Source organism: Columba livia, chromosome 5, assembly GCF_036013475.1.
Source record: "Columba livia isolate bColLiv1 breed racing homer chromosome 5, bColLiv1.pat.W.v2, whole genome shotgun sequence".
Lineage (NCBI taxonomy): Eukaryota > Metazoa > Chordata > Aves > Columbiformes > Columbidae > Columba > Columba livia.
In genome coordinates, this window is record NC_088606.1 from 11,871,907 (window position 1) to 11,890,657 (window position 18,751).

General features: G+C 44.9%; 1 long non-coding RNA gene across 1 annotated transcript; it reads right to left on the bottom strand.

Annotated features, from left to right (window-relative positions):
- Nucleotides 1-163: 163 nt before the first annotated feature.
- LOC110361404 (uncharacterized) lies at nucleotides 164-18,661 on the bottom strand. Its single transcript, XR_010472744.1, has 3 exons — nucleotides 16,390-18,661; nucleotides 14,519-14,745; nucleotides 164-12,971 (listed from the first exon to the last, which is right to left on the bottom strand). It is a non-coding gene; the product is annotated as an uncharacterized LOC110361404 (long non-coding RNA).
- Between the last annotated feature and the right edge of the window lie 90 nt (nucleotides 18,662-18,751).

Below are 18,751 nucleotides of genomic sequence, written 5' to 3' on the forward strand. Positions count from 1 at the left end.
TGTCCCGGCTGCACCTGATGCCGCCGTTACCCCCCCACACCTTCGGGCACAACCCGAGGAGAAGGGGCCCCGCGTTCCCCGCCGGGCAGACGGAGCCCGTCCCGCCCGGCGCTTGCCGGCCCTCCGCCAGCAGCGAAGAGAGCGCGGGGTGGGCTGTGGGGAGACGGAGCGTCCCGCTCGGGGCGGGTTTTGGCGCTGCGGGAGCCGTGCCGAGGCTCGCCCCGCCGCTGCGGGGGCTCGGCCTGAGGGCGGGCGTTGCTGCACCGGCCCGGCCGTTGGGGCACTGGGAGAAGGGCTCCGGGGATGGCGGCGGGACGCGGGGCGCCGGGAGAGAAGGATCGGCGCGGTGAAGAGCCGCCTGTTTCCCCTCTCTGCCCCCAGGGACGTGCGAGCAACCCCGCACAACGGGTCGCGTTGGACACAATAGCCTTTATTAAAAATAAAAAAAATGTCACTAGGAAAAAAGGGGAGGGGGGAGGGGGAGAAGAGTCTGGAAAAGATCAGAAAAGAGCAGCAAGCCAGGGCCGCTCGCCCCCCGGAGGGGCCGATCGCTTCAGGCGGGCTCGGGCCGGCTGCAGGCGGGGAGCAGCCGACCGTAGGTGGCAACCCCGAGTCACCGGCCGGCGGAGCGGGGGGTGTGTTCCCTTTCCTGGAGGTGCGAGAGGGACCCGTCCTCCCCCGTCAGGCGGCTCTCCCGGCAGCGGGGGTAGGATGGCGACGCTGGCACCCGATAGAACCTGTCGCTCTGAGCGGCCAGGTTAAACGAATGCCTGCGTCGGGCTCCGCTTGTATCGCGGCATATCCCGATAAGGGCAGATGACCGGCCGGCACCGCTGTGCGGTTTGCCGTCTCCCCGCCGACCCACCGGGCTGCCGGGAGGGGAGGAGGAGAGGCGGCTCTGGCGCAGAAGCGGCGCGGGGGGCTCAGCCGGAGCCGGGGGGGCTCAGCCGGAGCCGGCGGGAGCTCAGCCGGAGCCAAGGGGGCTCAGCCGGAGCCAAGGGGGCTCAGCCGGAGCCGGCGGGAGCTCAGCCGGAGCCAAGGGGGCTCAGCTGGAGCCAAGGGGGCTCAGCCGGGACCAAGAGGGTTCAGCCGCAGACCGCGGGTCCCAGCCGGCGGCGGCATGGGCCAGGGTCTGTGGGAGGTATTGCCGCACCGGGGGCTTCGAAGCTCCGGATGCAGCGGTAGGGCTGGTAGGTCAGGAAGCCGGGAGAGCCGGAGCTGTGAGGAATGTGCGGAGCTGAACACGGAGAAATGTGTGGTGTTTGGCTAATTTCAGTGGGATGAGGTCACCGTCCTTTTTGGACGTTGTTTATCGAGGGATCACTAGGGAGGAACAGTTGGATGCGTGATCCTGAACGGACAAGCTTTGCGTCATAGTTGCCGCTTACAGCATCTCCTCACGTCCCGAAATCCATCCTGACCCTCTTCGGTCCTCATCCCCCGGATCTCTGTAACGCCCACACCAACCTGCCCCGCAAACCCGAAGATCTCTAGCTCGGGCTGTGTCCTCACCAGCCCCAAAAATACGAAGCTTGGCTCGCACTGCTAATTCCCTCCTTGTGTGCTGTTTTTTTCCTCATCCCACTTCTCTGCTTTCTCTCTCCCCCCCTCTCTATCTCTCCCGCCTTTTGCTGCTGTCCCCAGTAAGAGGCTGGCTTAGCTGTCAAGACAACTGCGCCTTTTGAGATGATGCCTTGAACCTGCGATCAGAAAGACAATCTAAGACCAATGTCTTAAATGTTCCTATCGCTTGTTCAAGATTGCTTAGCTCTGGACCAGCTGATAGGACTGTGCACCCAGCCTGGATTTCTCCAGCAGCAGCACTGCAAATAAGTTTCCATCAGAGACAAACCTGCAATTTCCTTCTTTGCCACTCTTTTTATGTCCTCTTGTTTTGCCTTTAAAGAAAAAAAGGAAAAAAAAAGAAAAGGAAGGAAAAACATAATAGGTTTCCAGTGCCTGTAGCTCTAGCAGCTATACTAATGTATTATTCCCCCAAAAGAGAAAACAAATTCTTATACCATCTAAAAGATGTCAGAAGCTTTTCCACATTTAAAAATATCTGTAGCCAAAGGGATAAAGCATTAATCTAATGCAATATCTGCTGTTCAAGTGATTTGGTGGTTTTTTCTTTTTTCATATCATGACTACAAGATTTTTAAGATTTCTGATACAATTATTACAGCAAGATATGTCTCTAAAGCCTTGTCTTTAACTGGTTTTGGAATTTCATGGTATAAGCAATGTGCTTTCACCGAGCCCTGGAACCTTGTGTCTCAATGCTGGTGTTACATGCTGCACACCTCGGCTTAGCAGTGGTATTCAGAACGTAGTTGTTGCAGGGGTAACTACTTAGGATGACAGAAATAATGGCAAAGACCATGGAGTTACTGTATATTCTAGTAAAGTGGTTTGAAGAAATAAAATAATAGGGCATTACATTGCAAAATTACACAAGAACAAATAATTTTTTTTAAAATCCACCAAGAGAAGGGGGGTAATCCATTACAAACTTGGACAGGAATACTCACCTCTAGAAGCTATGGGGAAGACATAGAAGAGCAAATATCATGTGATTATGGGAAACGATAATTTCTCAGATACAGATTGGAAAATACCACTGGGAGATGATAGGGCTTAAATGTTCTCAAGTGTCATAGAAACTCCATTTCTCAAGCAAACAGGGACTGAGTCCATGAAAGAAGATGTTTTAGGCCTAGGATTAATAAGCAGCAAGGACCTTATGTTGAAACTAATCTTAAAATGAGTGATCGCGGGCTAATCCAGTTTACATTAAAGTGCAAGAGGGACAAATGTAGGTCTTCGTCTAAGGCTTGTGATAGCAGAACAGCAAACTTAGAGAAATAGAGGAAATTCGTGAGGTTGACAGGACAGAGGAAGCCAAAGATAATTTTTAGCCAAAACTATTGAAAGGAGCTGACAAAGGAAATCACAGTGGCCAAAGCAAAGATTTGTCCAAGGTTAGAAGTGGTACACCATGTCTGGAACACTGGAGTGGAAGAAGAAAGGTGGTGATGCTGGTGACCTTAGGCCTACTTGTCTGACCTACAATGTGAGTGAATTCCTCCATGGCTGAGAGCTGCCAGAGGGAATAGCTGTGGAAAAGGCTTATGCGAGTGTATGATGCATGAAGCAGAGTATTTTTAGTAGAGAGAGGGAAGTATTAAAATGGCTTTACACAGCACAGCTCAGGACCCTTGTTTGGAAAGTTGTCCAGTTCTGGTGACTTATGATCAGAAAAGATTGACTCAGGTCACCACAGGTGCAGAAGAGGAATACTGGGGTAGCGGGGAGCAGAGATCCCCTTGAACAGGAGGTGCAAGTGAGCAAGCATTGCTCCCTTGGTTACCCAAAGCAAGCTGAAACCGTGTGATGATTCCCTGTAAATACATTCAAACAGTAAGTATCAAGGAAGGAGAACTATTTAAATTACAGAATTATACTAGCACAAGAATATATGGTTGTTAAGTTGGTCATCAGGACACGGACTGGAAAGCATTCTAACCATTCCAGGAGCAATCAATACTCTAAGTACAAGCACCTGAATGATCTTAAATCTTGGCATGATACTGCAGTGTGTCCAAGGGGGATTTGAAGGGGACTGAGCTGCTGACCTTTGGCGTTGTACTTTGACCATTCCCAAGCTTCACAGCTTCTTCTGGTCCTCCACCCCACCTGAATTTGGCTGCTGAGCATTTTTTCAACTGTCTCTGAAGCACTGGAGATTAGTCAGAGACAGGATGTAGAAAGGACACTGGTGACATTAATTCGTCAGGTGGTTTGTGGTACATCTTTCTCACAGGCGTACGGTTGAATTGATTGCCAGATTTGGGTCACAACGAAACCTTTTACCTCAGGTGAGCCTGGCAAAGTCCTGGTTTGCCTTCCATCTACCCCTCGCCACTTTCTCAGAATCTTCTAGGAGATTTATTTGGTAAATACTTGTTGCAGGGGTACTGGTTATAGTCTTCTGTGATACTGTGCTTGAGATGTTTGGTCTTTTATTGAAGCTCTTAAGCTTATCACCTGATACTGAAAGGCATTTTGTGACCCTGGATGAGTGAGGGCTGCAGGAAAGGTGTTCTGTGAGACCTCCTACACGAAACAGCCATTGTGTAGTTGTACAGAGGGATCATTGACAGTCCTCACTCCCCAAAAGCAGCATCAACAGGTTATTTTTAATGCTGGAAGTAAACCTGAGAGGAGGAGAGGGCAGCAAACCATTGTTTCTTGTGTAAATTGACTTACTGCAATTAACAGTCATTCAGCTGAATGCTTGTAATTAGTTATGATACAGTATGTCTGCATTAGCCCTACTGTTTCAGGTGTAGTTTGGCCTTTGTTCTGTACATAATGCTAACTTTAAGTGCTGTAATTCCTGTGCATCATGCGTGCCCTCTCTACAGTTTCTGCAGAAGATGGTTATGTCATGTTCCTAATCGATACCTATTGTGTATTTGAGCAAGACTTAGTAGGAACCACTTTCTGCGTTTCTGGCACTGAGGAAGCTTCTTGACTTGCAGTTTCCTCATGCTATGCTTTGGGTTGAAGATGCTTATTAAGAGAACAATAAAATCATTACATTCATTTTGCTTTTTATTGCTGAAGCACAGCCCAAGAGGACCTGGATTGTGGAAATACACATTCATTTACTGCATCCTATACATGAGATAAAGATTCCCTGGGGTTTATTTTGTCAGCTACTAAGCAATAATGTCTGATGTGATAGACCATTTGCTTAAGGAAAAAAAAATTCCCCTGCCCAAGCCGTGTTTTTCTACTTGAAATTCCTAGAAAGTGATGACTTTCTAAATGACATGCATTTGAAGTGAAACATTCCCCAACTCTTTCAGAAGTTAGTTATACATGCTTTCATGAGTATGCTATGTGACATTTTTCCTTTCATTCAAACTAATTGTAATTCCCAAGTCAGCTTATAGATCCTGCTTCACAATTGACAAGAAATATTAATATGCCATGTCGCAACTGTGTCTCAGTAATCTTAGGGCCTTCTTACTCTCTCGTTGAGACTATTAAAAATATATTGAGGTCCCCAGGCTCCCCTCCCACCAAGACTGCCATTGTGCCCATGCCAAACTGACTTCAGAGTCAAATGAAATTTTTGAGTGCATGTCAGTGGATTTCCAAAGAGGCCCATAAAGTGGTTCACATGAACTCTAAGCTGTACCTGGAGAAAGAGACAAGATACAGTTCCACAGCAGGGAATTATTAGAGCACAGCAATGCTTCAGCTGTACGTCTGTCTCTCAGCATGGCTCCAAAATCAGAGCTGTGATGGGAAGAGTGCAGACTCAGCAAGACCAGCTCTCCACCATATGGAGATTCCCCTGTGACAGCTGAGTCTGAATATAACCAGTAAAAGCATCTTAAAGGCTGCTTTGTGCTTTTTGAGTGGCATAAAGCAGCTTTATCGCGAATGAGGATTTGGTCCAAAAGTTTTCCCCAGACATAGAACATCAGTTATTATACTAGTTTGTAACAAACAACCACAAGGATTCTGTTGAACACCTGGCAAAGTAAAAGGTTGACATGAATATATATAACAGCTGTATTGATTTATCCAGATGCCCTCATTTTCTGGATAATATCTCTGTCTCTGAAAATATCCTCAGGATCTTTTCTCTATCAAGAATCTCAGAATCTAATCATATCAGAGGAAAATTCTCACCTAGTTTTGGCAGAAAGACCAGATAAATGTACTTTCAATGCTGAAAATTGTTCATTATTGTAGAAATTGTTATTGGCTCTTTGCAGTAATCAATAGTAGCTGTTTCTTCAGGGTGACACAACTATTTTTACTTTCCCCTTTTCTGCATGTAGTCATGGGCACACAAACCAACCTGTGAGATCAGGCTTAGGAACAATTTGAGCATTTGAGGTGACTGGGAAGTGGTCGTCAAGTCTTATCACTTTCCTGGCTTCCAGGTTATCTATGTACCTTGCTTCCAGTGCCACCAGAGTAGCAGAACAGATTTATTTTCAGTTGTGCCAGCTGTGAGGCTTTTTTCTCTCCCTTTTGTTGACACTGCTCTACCAGGTTCTAAAGGGAGATTTCAGAGGATTCTTTAAGGTTCTTTGAGCCTCTGGGTGTTTTTTGTTATAAGTAAACTGCCTGCAAAAGATGTATTTCTGAACCCTGAAGTACTCTGTCCTGACTTCACAGGCAGCTTGACCCAGGCAGACCTTCCAAGGAGATCACCGTGAGATGGAACCTCTGTGTTTGCTACACAGTAATGGCAGCAGATTCCTGGAGACAATCCAGTCAGGAGCAATCATCGTCTAAAGAACACTTGTTCTAGAAGTCTAGAGGAAAACAACGCTGCTGTTGTCAACACTGTTCCCTTGGGAGCTATAGCTGACACAGCTAACCCCGATTCCCTTTGTTAAATCCCATGGATTTTGCCATGTGTTTATGACAGAGATACTATTGTCCTACTGAGGGATGTTCCACTCCAGATCCAGTTCTGACAGACACAGTTTTGGGACTTGCTTCGTGGGATTAACAATTCCCTGCTGGCCTTTGTCTAAGGTATATCCAGCCCTCTAGTGGATCCACAAGTGTTGGATCCAAGACATATGCACACCTATGTGAAGGTATAATATCCTTGTGTCTCTCTGGCTTTTACTATAGAGCTTGTATTCCTTGTTGGTCTGCCTCTTGTTACTCAACAGTTTTTCCTGTTATTCTTGGCAATTTTCTCACCTTATATAGTAAATGAAAATTCAGATTTACAGTTTTCCAGGCACCATTCATCCTGCCTCATGATAATATGTATAAAAATGTGGTAACTCTAGAGAAAAAATGATTAGCCAGCTGTTTGTCTGAAGATATCTCTTAGCTGGATTCTACTTATCCACTTCAGAGTTAGGAGAGGAAAGAAGATCGGCACATTCACTGACATATTTAGGATAATTCCACTTTACCTATAATTTTCATCACAGGATTTGGGAGATCTCTGCCCTCTGCATATGAAGAAAGTGACAAAAAGTGCTCCAAGTGGTATCAGGGTGATAATGGCTGTTTCAGGATGCAAACAACTGTCTTAGCAACCCTCACATATTGCATAGGTGAGACTCAAGAACAAGTATCTAATTTAAATTTATCTCTAGGGAAGCACGATTCTATTCAAATATTTTTCTTGCTGAGTTTCAGTACTCTCAGTATCGAATATGTTCACTTTTCAACTAGAAAAATGTAAAATATAAACGCTCTCAGGACAACTTTAGCCTAGCCCCTAAGAATCAAGCTTCCTTTCTTCTCCCGTCTCACCAGTTATGATGAATGTTCTGCAAGCCACATTACACCTTAATCAGCATTTGCATAATCTTTACTATCTCTATGATTACAGTATGAGGGGGTTATATATAAGCTAGACAGTAATTAAAGAGAGCTAGAAAGAACACAGCTATGATGATTAGCATAAAGGAGTAATTACTCAAGAGCACATAGACTGGGGAGAAAAGCCGAGAAGGAAAAAGGCAAGTTGGCTGTCCAGGATAAGGCTTCCAATGGACCTGAGAGATGTAGGGATGAGGAGGAAGGAGGCCTCCTGGTCTGTGGCCAGCTGCCAGATAGTTGTAACAAGCTGTGGGTCTTTCATGTATGGCATTTGGAAGAGAGGTGCCCTGACAGGGTAACTGCCTTGAGCTTCTTATTCATGCAGGACTGTTCAGACTTCTGGTGCTGACTCACGCTGAGGCCCAAGCAGCAAGAGGAAGCCAAACAGACCTGTTGGACATGGGATCTTCAACTATTGGATATAGTCTTCAACTATTCCACTGTAGAGGCTGCTGTTTTGATATTGAGGGGACAACAGACAAGTTCTGTTGGCACCAACCTACACAAGAACCACGTCCACCAGAGAAGCCCCTCCTGCTCTTCCAAATGCTGAAAGGTCTGTTGTAGAAGTATTAAAAAAATTCTTTGGAGCCTCCAGATGACTGGGAAGGAGTGTGTCTGATAAAACTGGCTTGAAGATTTTCTACAAGAAACGAGAAAGCTACTGCTATCAGCAGTGGTCATCTCCTGTAGCCATGGGATGGTATATCAGTCACAGGCATCCTCCTGCAGAAAAGTGGACAGAGGGTGACAACACTTTGCGGTAGCTGCCCTCATGAGAAAAAAAAAAAAAAAAACAAAACAACAAAAAACAGCTCCTTAGAAATTCAGGAGAGATGCTTAGGCTGCAACTCTGTAAAGAACCCTTGGAGCAATGGCAGATGTACAGAGAAGTCATCTGGTCACCTTACAGGACACATGTAGTAATCTGCTGCCAGTGTGGAAAACAAGGATTCTTTGCAAAGCAAAAAGAGATGAGCAAGTATTGGTTCATAAAAACAGATAATAATGGAACAGAACCTGCTGGCAAACTGCAGGCAGGCCCAGGCTCTCTTGTAATTTTAGCAGATGTAGCTAAAGAAGCCCTAGAATATCCTGAGTGAAACTCTCTCACTTTAATAATAGCAGACAAATGTCATATCGGGGGTTGAGAACAAGGGGCTGACATGTCCTTTCTCAAATGGAATAGCTGAATTCTCAGGATCTCTAGGGAGACGGGAAAATGAGACTTCACCATTCACTAGGTCACACCACAGCAGTTCCTGAGTTCTTCACTTTTTCATTCTTCGTAGATTATATCCCAGAGAGATAAGAACCCATATCTGATCCTGTATCATTTCCATGAGGTCAATCTCCAGTGTCTGCTTTAGCCATTGAGAAAAGTGCTTCCATGTCCTGAATTAAATTTTCCCCTGTTGCAGACAGATGTGGTTTAAAATGCACAAAACATGTCGTCTTTGTACTGAGCTAAAAGTTGCAAAAAGCTAAATTCTTCTTTAACCTCAGTCTTATCTGAGGTATGCTAATTTGTCTTTTTGCAATTGCTGCAGAATTGAACCAACACAATCCAGAGCAGAAGGAGGCCCCAAGCCTCTTCTGGGCTGCTCGAGATAATAGTCACAAAACCCCCAAACCAGCATCCCTCCCTCCCCCTGTTTCACAGAGGTATCAGGAAACATTCTGATCTTAGATCCGAAGTGGAAAGCTGTGGTATTTGCACTAACTTTCCTGGAGTCAATCCCAGTCCATACTGTGGTAACAGTTTGTCAACTCAGCTAAGATCAGAACTTCTTTCTCTTTAGCTTGGCCCCCTGTTTCACTAGTTGTGGAGAGAAGGTGGCAACCTGTGTCTTTCCCTGGAGAAAGAGAAGTTATTTCTAATGGTATTGCCACAGAAGTATAGCTTTGCATCTTTTATATACTTGAGGAAGTTCTTTATTTGTAAGAAGGGCATATCTAAAACTTGGACACCTTTGAGGAGCTACAAATTGCCAATTCTCACCACTTTTTATCATAAGTTTAGTGATATTTGAGGCTTTTTCCTCAATGTATGAGCTCTTGTATGTGAGAAAGTCTCATTTTTCTTTCATTTAAACAAAAAGGCAGTAATTTTCTTGCTTTCATAGTTGTAGCGAGAAAGCTTAAAAATATAACCTGAGCACACTGCAAAAGCTCAGGAATCAGGTAGCAAAGTACAATGAATTGAACATATATTCAGTCCTAAACATTGTCCATGTCATAGTATATTTTTTTAAGATCTGACTAATTATTTTTAAATTACTCAATTTGGCAATACCGTATAGAAACTATGCTCTTGGATAAAATTCTTGGTCACACTAAAGGCTAAACTGAGCCAAGAGTAAGTTCACTATCAACAGTTACACATATTGTCTATTCTTGTCTTTTTAAAAACATCATCTACTCTTTACAAAAACTCTGTAACACAATGAAGACTAAAGCTTTCATCCAGCCAAGCCCCAGTACACAACAAATATAAAAATTGGAAGCCACAACAGAAACAGAAGCTAATAAAACTTGAAATAGGTGAGATTTGTTTCTTTAAAGTGTCACTTTTCCCATACCCACTGGACCACAGTCTGTTCTGGGTTACACTAGGGTAAACCCAGAGTAAATCCAGTGAAATAATCTGCCTTTATTGGTCACAAGTAATATATTTTGCAGTGAATTGATATCAGTTCTGCTAAGCGCATTTGCCATTTGATTTTCAGTTCCAGCATTTATATCAAAATCTAGTAAGAGCAATGTGACAGGGGAATTGAGGAAGTACTAAAATTAAGCCAGTGTCTGCAACTCCAGTGTAACTGATATCCCTTCTGCCATGCTTCTGAATATTAATTCTGAAACCTTTAATGATGGGATCTAATTTTTTCCACAGGATCCTCTACCTCTCTGAGTAATGGATCACTCTGTTGGAGTTTAAATATGAAGTGTGCAGTAGGAGAGACTTCTGCCTTTCAGAGCTCTGTCGGTTTAACCTTAAAGAGGGACTTGACACTACATAAACCAAGTCCTATAAAAAGTAGGTGAAAATGAGATATTTGCGCACTCAGCTGGTAAGGAATTCCAGATTGCAAAGAGAGTTTACCATGCTCTGCTTCAAACACCTTGCATGAGAAGGGAAAAAGACATGGCCTACAAAAGAAAAGTGGTCCAGGAGTTATGCTAGCAGTCATCTAGCTATAACCAGATGGTGTTATGCATTGTGTTACTAGCTTGCTGTTGACAGGTCTTTTCCCCAAAACAACAGAGCAAAATTAAAACCCTCACCAGGCTTATATGAAGATGAATTAAGTATTTGTGAAGCCCTCAGGAACAGCAGTAATGAGCACTTGGGAAAATTTTAGGACTTGACTTATTATGTAGTTCACAAAAAGTGAGGCGGTAGAGGTCTTGCACAGTAACTCTCAAACTCTTCAAATCCAAGAACACCTATCCCTCAAACTCTCTTTTAAAATCCTGATTACCTCTTAAAAAAAATCACTCAGATGGAATTCAAAGGGCAGAAAAGAAGCATGTACCAGAGAAAAACAATTATATGGCAGTCCTTATTTAGGAGGAAACAGATGGCTTTTTAAACAAGCCCGAATAACACACAATAAAATATGTAGAGGACCACACATTAAATACTGCAGGTAAAACAAAATGACTAATGGATCTTCTATCCATCTTGTGTACCAAAGAAATTCAATTCCTTTGGAAAGAATAGTATCCCACTAAGGACTGCATCATAATGCAGTCTTCTATTCTGTCACTGTTCTGAGTCATCTGAATTTCTGAATCACCTGAACTTCAACCTCACTGTCTCTTGTACAAGTAGATTTCTAGTTTGGGGTGAGGGAAAGAAGAGCGAAGACTTATTTTTTTTTTAATGTGTCATCTGGAAACATTCATATCGTTGTGCTCAGAACGAGGAGACTCTTTAGATCCACTCCACAGACTTCTACCACTTTGATCTAAAGAAGTATCTGCTCAGAATACTACGATGCTGTGTACTGTGGAGGGGAGAGCATCTCTCCTGCGATCACAGCTCCATTGCTGCTTATTGGCAGCAGAGCAGGGAGGCTCAGCAGCCTGGTTGCTTTTCCATGCACTGACGGGGGGTATCGCACATCTCGATTGGCATTCCCCTAAAACAGACCTTTCTACATCTCAGTCTTCCTCCCTCTACATCCCTGCTTCCTCTCACTCTGTTCACTTCTCCCATTGTTTGAACTTCACTCTCTGTTGCTCAGGGATCTCATCCCTGCCTCTCTGATGGCCCCGCTGTAACCTCCATCTCTGGGTTCTCCAACCAAGTACTGTTATCTTTCTACACTGTCATGCCTTTGCACCAAGGACCAGCCATCTTTTAATCATGCTAATTCCTATTTCTCTTCCTTGTTGCTTATACAGTTTCCCTTTCACCTCTAGGCCTGTGTCATACACCAGGGTACCATTGTGAAACCGTTGCCAAACAAAGCCCCATAGGCAGGTCATTGAAAACTGCCATGCAGTTGAACGCTACAAGGGCCATATACACAAAGTATTGAAATACCATAAAAGCACATGCAGAAGTAAGGGTCAGTGTGTTTGTCTGTAATTCAGGTTCACAAATTCTGTAGTACATCACGCAGTACACTGCACGCTACGTGCACATTTTTAAACAGTTATAGGAGGGCCCAGGAAACCTGAAAACTGTCTAGAACTGCAGAGTCCCAGAATCGAGAACTTGAATTTGTGCTCCAACCTGCTTAAGAGATCAAAGGAAGGGGGCTAATTAGGCTTGACACCCTCTTTCCTGCAAGGCTAGACTTTTTCCTACAACCCAAATGGAATGGGAGGAGCGATCTGGGGAGGATACTTATTGAATGTTTAGTAAATCCAGAGACTCAGTCCATCCTACACCCTTAAAAAAAACTAGGCAAAAATCACAAAATCACTACATTTCTCACAGCATAGTGAAAGGCCTTTCTTCATTGAAGGTCAAGGAGAACAGGTTTGGAAATCTAAAATTCACCTAATTTCTGAAGAAAGAAAGAAAAAACCCCCACACAGATGATTTTACTGTGAAGCATTAAGAAGAAACACACTTGAAAGTAAAAGGGTCAGAGTAAATATGGCATATCCTGAAGCCTTCAAAGTGATAGCAATAACACATTTAATATAGCAGTGTCAATTTTTAATGTCCTTGGTGTATTACAGTAATAACTGGAATAAGACTGATTTTTGTCTTTAAACTTGTATGTCTCTCTTCCCACAGGTCAGAGAAACCCTGCTGTCTGGAGTAAAGTTTTGAGGGGACAAAGACAGAACAAGACTAGGCATGACTAGCTAAATTCTTAGGGATGGCCTGGGATGGTGAGACTCAGAGACAGGTGCTGTTATATCTGAAACAGAGTTATTCTCCCCCTTTCTACTCACTAAAGAATCTCTAATTATTTCAGGCAGCAGAGAAAAGCTTCAAAAGGTCTGCAGGGTCTTCTCTTCCAGCACAGTTCCAGCTATGCCTGGGTGCTCTGCTGATAGATGGGAGGTGAATGGATCTCTTTGTCAAGTGCTCCAACCCCTGCCTCTTGTGTCATCTCCGGCAGCTGACACAGAAACAACAAAAACAACAACTGACTAACACAATAAGGCAAAGTTTCAGGCATCTAGCTCTAGTCTCAATTTTGAAAGGAGAAAGGCACTGCCTGGTGGTGTGCAGTAAGATGTCTGTGTCACGGGAAGGGACGGATTTAAAGCTTTGGTCAGATGTGCTCTTGCAAATGTAACTGTGGCAGCATAAGGAATTGGCTCCTTGTCCTTCAGCTACAACTCCTGGGCTGAAAACTGTTGCTCTTTTCCTTAGCAAGGCTGGCAGAGTTGCTCATGACTGAACTCATTGGCTTCAGTGCGAGAACTAACTGGTCAGACATTGCACTGGAGCAGGTGAAGAGCACTCAGGTGAACTGTTCTGCTGGAACAATGGTAACCTCAGGCAGAGACACAATGAACTCAAACATCTGAAAGGACAATCATCTTAAATTCCTGCAGCCTCTTCTAAAGTGGTAGTGTATATCCAAGGATGTCTCCTCTTTTTGGTGCTTCCTTTGGACTACTTTTGGTAACTGGCATTTCAGCATAGCAGCTTTTGTGGATCCTTTTTTGATGTTACCTTGTCATCTTCATGCACTGGGAGACCAAGGGGTCTGCCACAGATATACAGATCCTGCTGTGTAGCTGTGTTCTGATTACCCCATCTGTAGGGCAATCCTCCCTTCACAGCAAATAAATGCACTAACAATTCAAAGGCACTAGTAAAAGGAAGGATGCCACAAAAAGAAGTGTACAAATATCATTTTTACAATAACCGATAGGAATTTTTTCCCTTATCAATCTTACCACAAAGTTAGTCCAGCTTAGCCAAGAATCACTTGTATCGAAAGAGAATATCCTTTAGCTGAAACATTCTTGTCACTGTTATGTGATGGTCCAAAGAATAACTTCAAAGATACCTTTAGCAAAATTTTAGCAAAATAAAACCAACACTGGCAGAAAGGCAGAGAGAAGACAGCTGGTCCCTGCCCCATATTCAGGATCCCCAGGCATGCACAGATCCAGCAGGCTGCCTTTGGAGTCTTGAATGTTTTTACTATCGACCGACTTTGGTTTTGCCCTGTCTCCTGTCTTTCTCCCTCATCATCACTATGGTGACTACCGTATCACAGCCTGTCTCCCAGGCTTTGAAATTCTCTCTCCCTTATTCATCCTTTCTCTCTTAGCATCCCTTTTCCTTTCCACCCAATCCTGCCCTTTACACGATAGGATCAGCTCTGGACTGTGACTGAAGTCATGCCAGCTGTCCAGCCTGTCCCTGCTGCGTGCTTGTCTCATTGCTCATCAATCACATCCCGAACTACCTTGGTTTTCCAATCAACGTTTTAAGGCAAACTGAAAAAAGCAACAGTTCACCTTGAAACACATACTCCCAGCTGTGGCAGCCAAAGAGCTGACAGACAAGCAGCTGTACAACAAAAGGGAGGTGAACAAATGTCCTAAGATAAACTTCCCCTTCTTTTAAAACAGTTTCCTTGGTAAATACAGGCAATGAATACTCATCCATCTTCCTCTTATTGATTTAATCTTATGTCAAACCTACCTTTTCACATATTCTGTAAGAGATCCTGTTTTCCTCTGCATGTCACCTAGCATCACCTGGCACGGCGACTGACAGGAGCAGAGTTCAGGGATGATAACAAGCTGTGTTGTTTCTGATGCAAGACACAGCCCCAGAGCCTCTGAGGTGCTAACTCAACTTCAGCTTGGTAAATGAAGTCTGAGGCTCCAGACAGAGGCATCTCAGCCCTGTGTATCCTCTTTAACGTACTGAAAGACAGAGAAAATATTAAAAGCATTGGGTATGCAAAGGATTGAGTAAGGCTGTTATTTTTAACACTCCTTATTCCCTTTCCCATTAGCTTTTACCCTAATTTTCTATAGAAATAAGGCTTATGAGATCAGCTTTTAATGCACATTTCTCTCCCCTATTTTCTTTCCCCCATTAGGCAATCGCAACAGAATGTAATAGAGAAAGTAAAGTTCTTCAGAGTTAATTAAATCCTCAAGGAATTTATAAAAAACAGTGGCCAGAAAGCAGAAACCATGGTTTGGACCTTCCCAAATTGACCTCAGATGATTTTGCTACTGTTACCCAATTTCTAGAATATCACTTGGCCTTAAAATACTCAGGCAATGTTGTAAGGGAAAAGGGCAGTGTTGTGTGCTGGTGAGCACATGCGATGCTCCAACTCACGCTGTGCACAACAGCCACTGCAGTGCCATTGTGGTAAAGGCAAAACATGGGAGCCCTCCTGGCCAGACGCGGAGCATGCTGAGGGCAGGTGGGCAGGCTAACGCAATGCCAAAAAAATCATGAAAAAAAAAAAGAAACTTCATGTAACTGTGTAACTGCAGTCACACCAGAGCGACTGACAAGCTGCTCCAGAGCAGCACAGCTTATGGTCCAGACAAGGACTAAACAAATCCTAGTTTAAAGGTCTGAAGCCTGACTTAACATGAGCTGTAAAAGGATATTGTACATTAGGGATATGTCATCCGGGAAATGTCTAAATATAGCTTTACATGAAATGAACACGGGGTGCTGACAATGACTGCCATGAACGTGCGACCTGGGGATAAGGATGAAAAATTGACCAATTAAAAATGTATAACAGGAGATAGCAGCTACTGAGGAAGTACGGTGCACAGTGCAAAGGGCCGATTGAGTACCAGGGAGGAGTAGCTGTAGCTCCATTCTTCCACCTTCGTTTTCTGTGACATATAGGCCCTGGTACCAGCAAGACAACTACTGTCCCACCCCTATACCAAGTGCTGGAATGAACCCTGTGCTGTCCTGAGCTGCATTAAAGAGCTGTAGTCCCTGTAATGCAATGGTGGACAGCAGGAAAAAGAGATTCCCCAGCTGGATTATGGCTAGTGGTCAACAGTGGAGAAGGACCATTGATGGGTCCCACCTCTGGAGCACAGCTAGTTCTGGAGGGTCTGTTGTGGTTAACAGGGATGTGAGAGACTTTGAGAGATCACTGGCTGTGGGGGAGCAGGGTCAGGTGTCACCCCAACTTCCCTGGAGCAGCTCACATATTTGGAGCCTTTACTGCTTGGCCACAGCCTCCCTGTTATTCAGAGCCACAATGATAGCTCACACGGCCCTGCAAAGAGAAGAACAGTTCAATCAGGGGAAGGAATGGATTAGAAAGAAGGAGGAAATGACAAGATGATCTCAAGAGAAACCTGGAGCAGCAGAAAAACACAGCAGCTGTAACGTGCAGGGAAGATGGAAAGGAGGAGGAAAGCCAGGCAGCTAACGGCAGCGGAGCAGCTGTGGGGAGGCGAGGGAGGCAGAGTGGCTGAAGAACGTGGAAGCCGCAAAGCACGATATCGTTTATGCTTTATGCAGAGATAACAGCAGATCTGAGTATAATTAACTTAAAAGTCAATACTGCCCTTTACCTGATAGGAACATAGATCTGCAGAGAAACAGGCTTCATTTTTTTTCCTGCTTGCAGAATGACCTGCTATCAGGGAAAGCCACTCTTCAGCTGGCTCTTGTAAGGCACTGGAGGAGACAACTACTGTCCATTTCGGCAAGAAGGGAAAAGGTTATTTTAAATGGACCAGAGCAGATGTTGTTTTCTTTTGTTCCTTCAGAGGAAAAAAAAGACAAGAGCACGCAAATGGAGAGCGAGAGGGAAGAGCCGTGGAGACAGAAAACACAGCGGCTGTTGTGGTGCTGACTGTTCCTCTCTGTCTCATTGTGAAAGAAAGGGCACAGCACACGCTCTCATCATTTCCTCCGAGATTATTTGTACCAGCATTCAGCTGTTCAGGGCACTGCTCAGCTTTTCTGAGCACCCTCGCAGTACTCTCACAAAAATGCAATCTTGGCTGCCTAATCCAGACTTTGAAATGGGGGCACGAGCAGACAGAGAAGGGGAAACAGTGAGAGGGAAGAAAGAAAATAAGTAGAAAGCCCAGCTGGGTGGAAATGAAGATTTCTGCCTGATCCTTTCCTTCAGTTTCCCTGATTACATAATTTTTCCAAGATCAAGTAGAAGATACCCATCTTATAACTTAGTGATTTCTGGGATTTGAGAAGAGCCTGGGCAGGGCAGCTACAATAGTAACAGCTTCCTCAGAGGTCTGTCCTCCTCACCTAGTGTCCACTGCAGACCTCAAAAGGGCAGAAAACCCACTCACTCATCATTTTATCCTTTACTAATGACCTTCTAGTTTGCCACATGAACTCCACAGAACCCTGAGCCTGTGACAATAGGCCTTTTTCTCTGATCAATTCCATGTATTTTTAATACTTTCATTACTTTTAGTTTTACAAAAAATCTTGTGTGAGGGACTGGGTTCAACCCTGTATAACCCCAAGTACCTTAAAGGTGTTGATTTCCACATTTTCACCCTGCTTTATTAAACCAAAATCAGTCCTGATTTAGTTTAGCGCAGCGGACCATCACAAGTGCTGCAGTTCAGGAGCTCCACTGTAGGGATGCAAGAGAGGGTGGGCACAGCGCTGCTGGCAAGCTGATTCAGCCGTCACACTCTAATCAGCTGCAGCATGCGAGCTCCCAGAGAGCCGTCACCTCTCATGGGACAAGCTCTCCTTGTGCCAGTCTGGGCTGTGGCAGAGCCCCTGTGCAGGGCAGGAGTATACACTGCATATATCCCACTTCCCACTTTCGCAGGGGCTCAGCCAGGGACTCCACAGAGTTACTGCTCTGGCTGGCACCATGGCCATCCCCAGCCACTGTTCTCCCCCATATGTGGAGGGAGAAGCCCTGTGCTCTGTGCACGAGCGAACACCTACCCTAGAAACAGCAAGGAAGGGGTTGCAGGGCCCCAGGAAATAAAGCAGGCTCCTGTTGCCAGCTGCCCCGCACAGCAATAGGGCAGGCAGACAGACGGTCCCTCTGCAGCTCAGCTCCCCTCTGTCTCCTGCAGCACAGTGGCCCAGGCACTAAGGCAGGAGAGAAATCAGCCCCATCTCTCCCAGCCCTGGAGACGGTCTGAGCCACAGGGCTGCTCACAAGGCTGCTGTGGCTGCGCCGGAACAGAGCTTTGGCCCAGCAGAAGGGTGGACCAGAAAGATGTTGGAGAGCAAGGGGGTCCCATCACCTTGATTTGCAAGAGAGCACGTCTGCTGATATGTTGAGGGTGGGCTGGACGCCTCTGTCTGCTGTCCCCGTGGGAAGACACATGGGCACAGTCTTTTGGCTTTCAGGCTGGAGTGCCTTCACTCACGCACACAAATTTCAGGTATGCAGTGAATTTTCATTTTGAAAGCCAAGGTGCTTCTTTTGGTCATGCTTTAGCTTAGGAGGGATTTTCAAGGTCATAGTTTTCCACTTACCCTTGTACAAATTTGCCCCTCACTGCCTGTGTGCTCTCTCTGCACAGTGATTGTAGCAGCACCCAAGAAAGATCCCGCTGCCTGTGCCTGGTGCCTGTATTTATGTCATTTTGTTCATTCTGTCACAGTGTGACAGGCTGTTAATTTTCTTCTCCCTGCACTTGAATGGGGCCAGTCCCACCTCAGCCATGCCAGCAGAAATATTTGCTGTGAAAGTACAAACATGAGAAAAAAAGAAGTTTTTAAAATACTGACCCTGAAGTGCAGAGTGAAATAAAGACAGTCTCCTGAGAAAGCCGCTCTGCTGCATTTTATTAAACAAAAATAACTTGGAGATATAGGAGAGTCAACTGTTTGTCCAGGCCCCAGTGAAGAGTTTTGATTTTTATTTTTCTCTTCCCGCTGCTCCCTTTACTTCCCCATAAAGGAAGGGGGATAAAACACCTCCCCAGT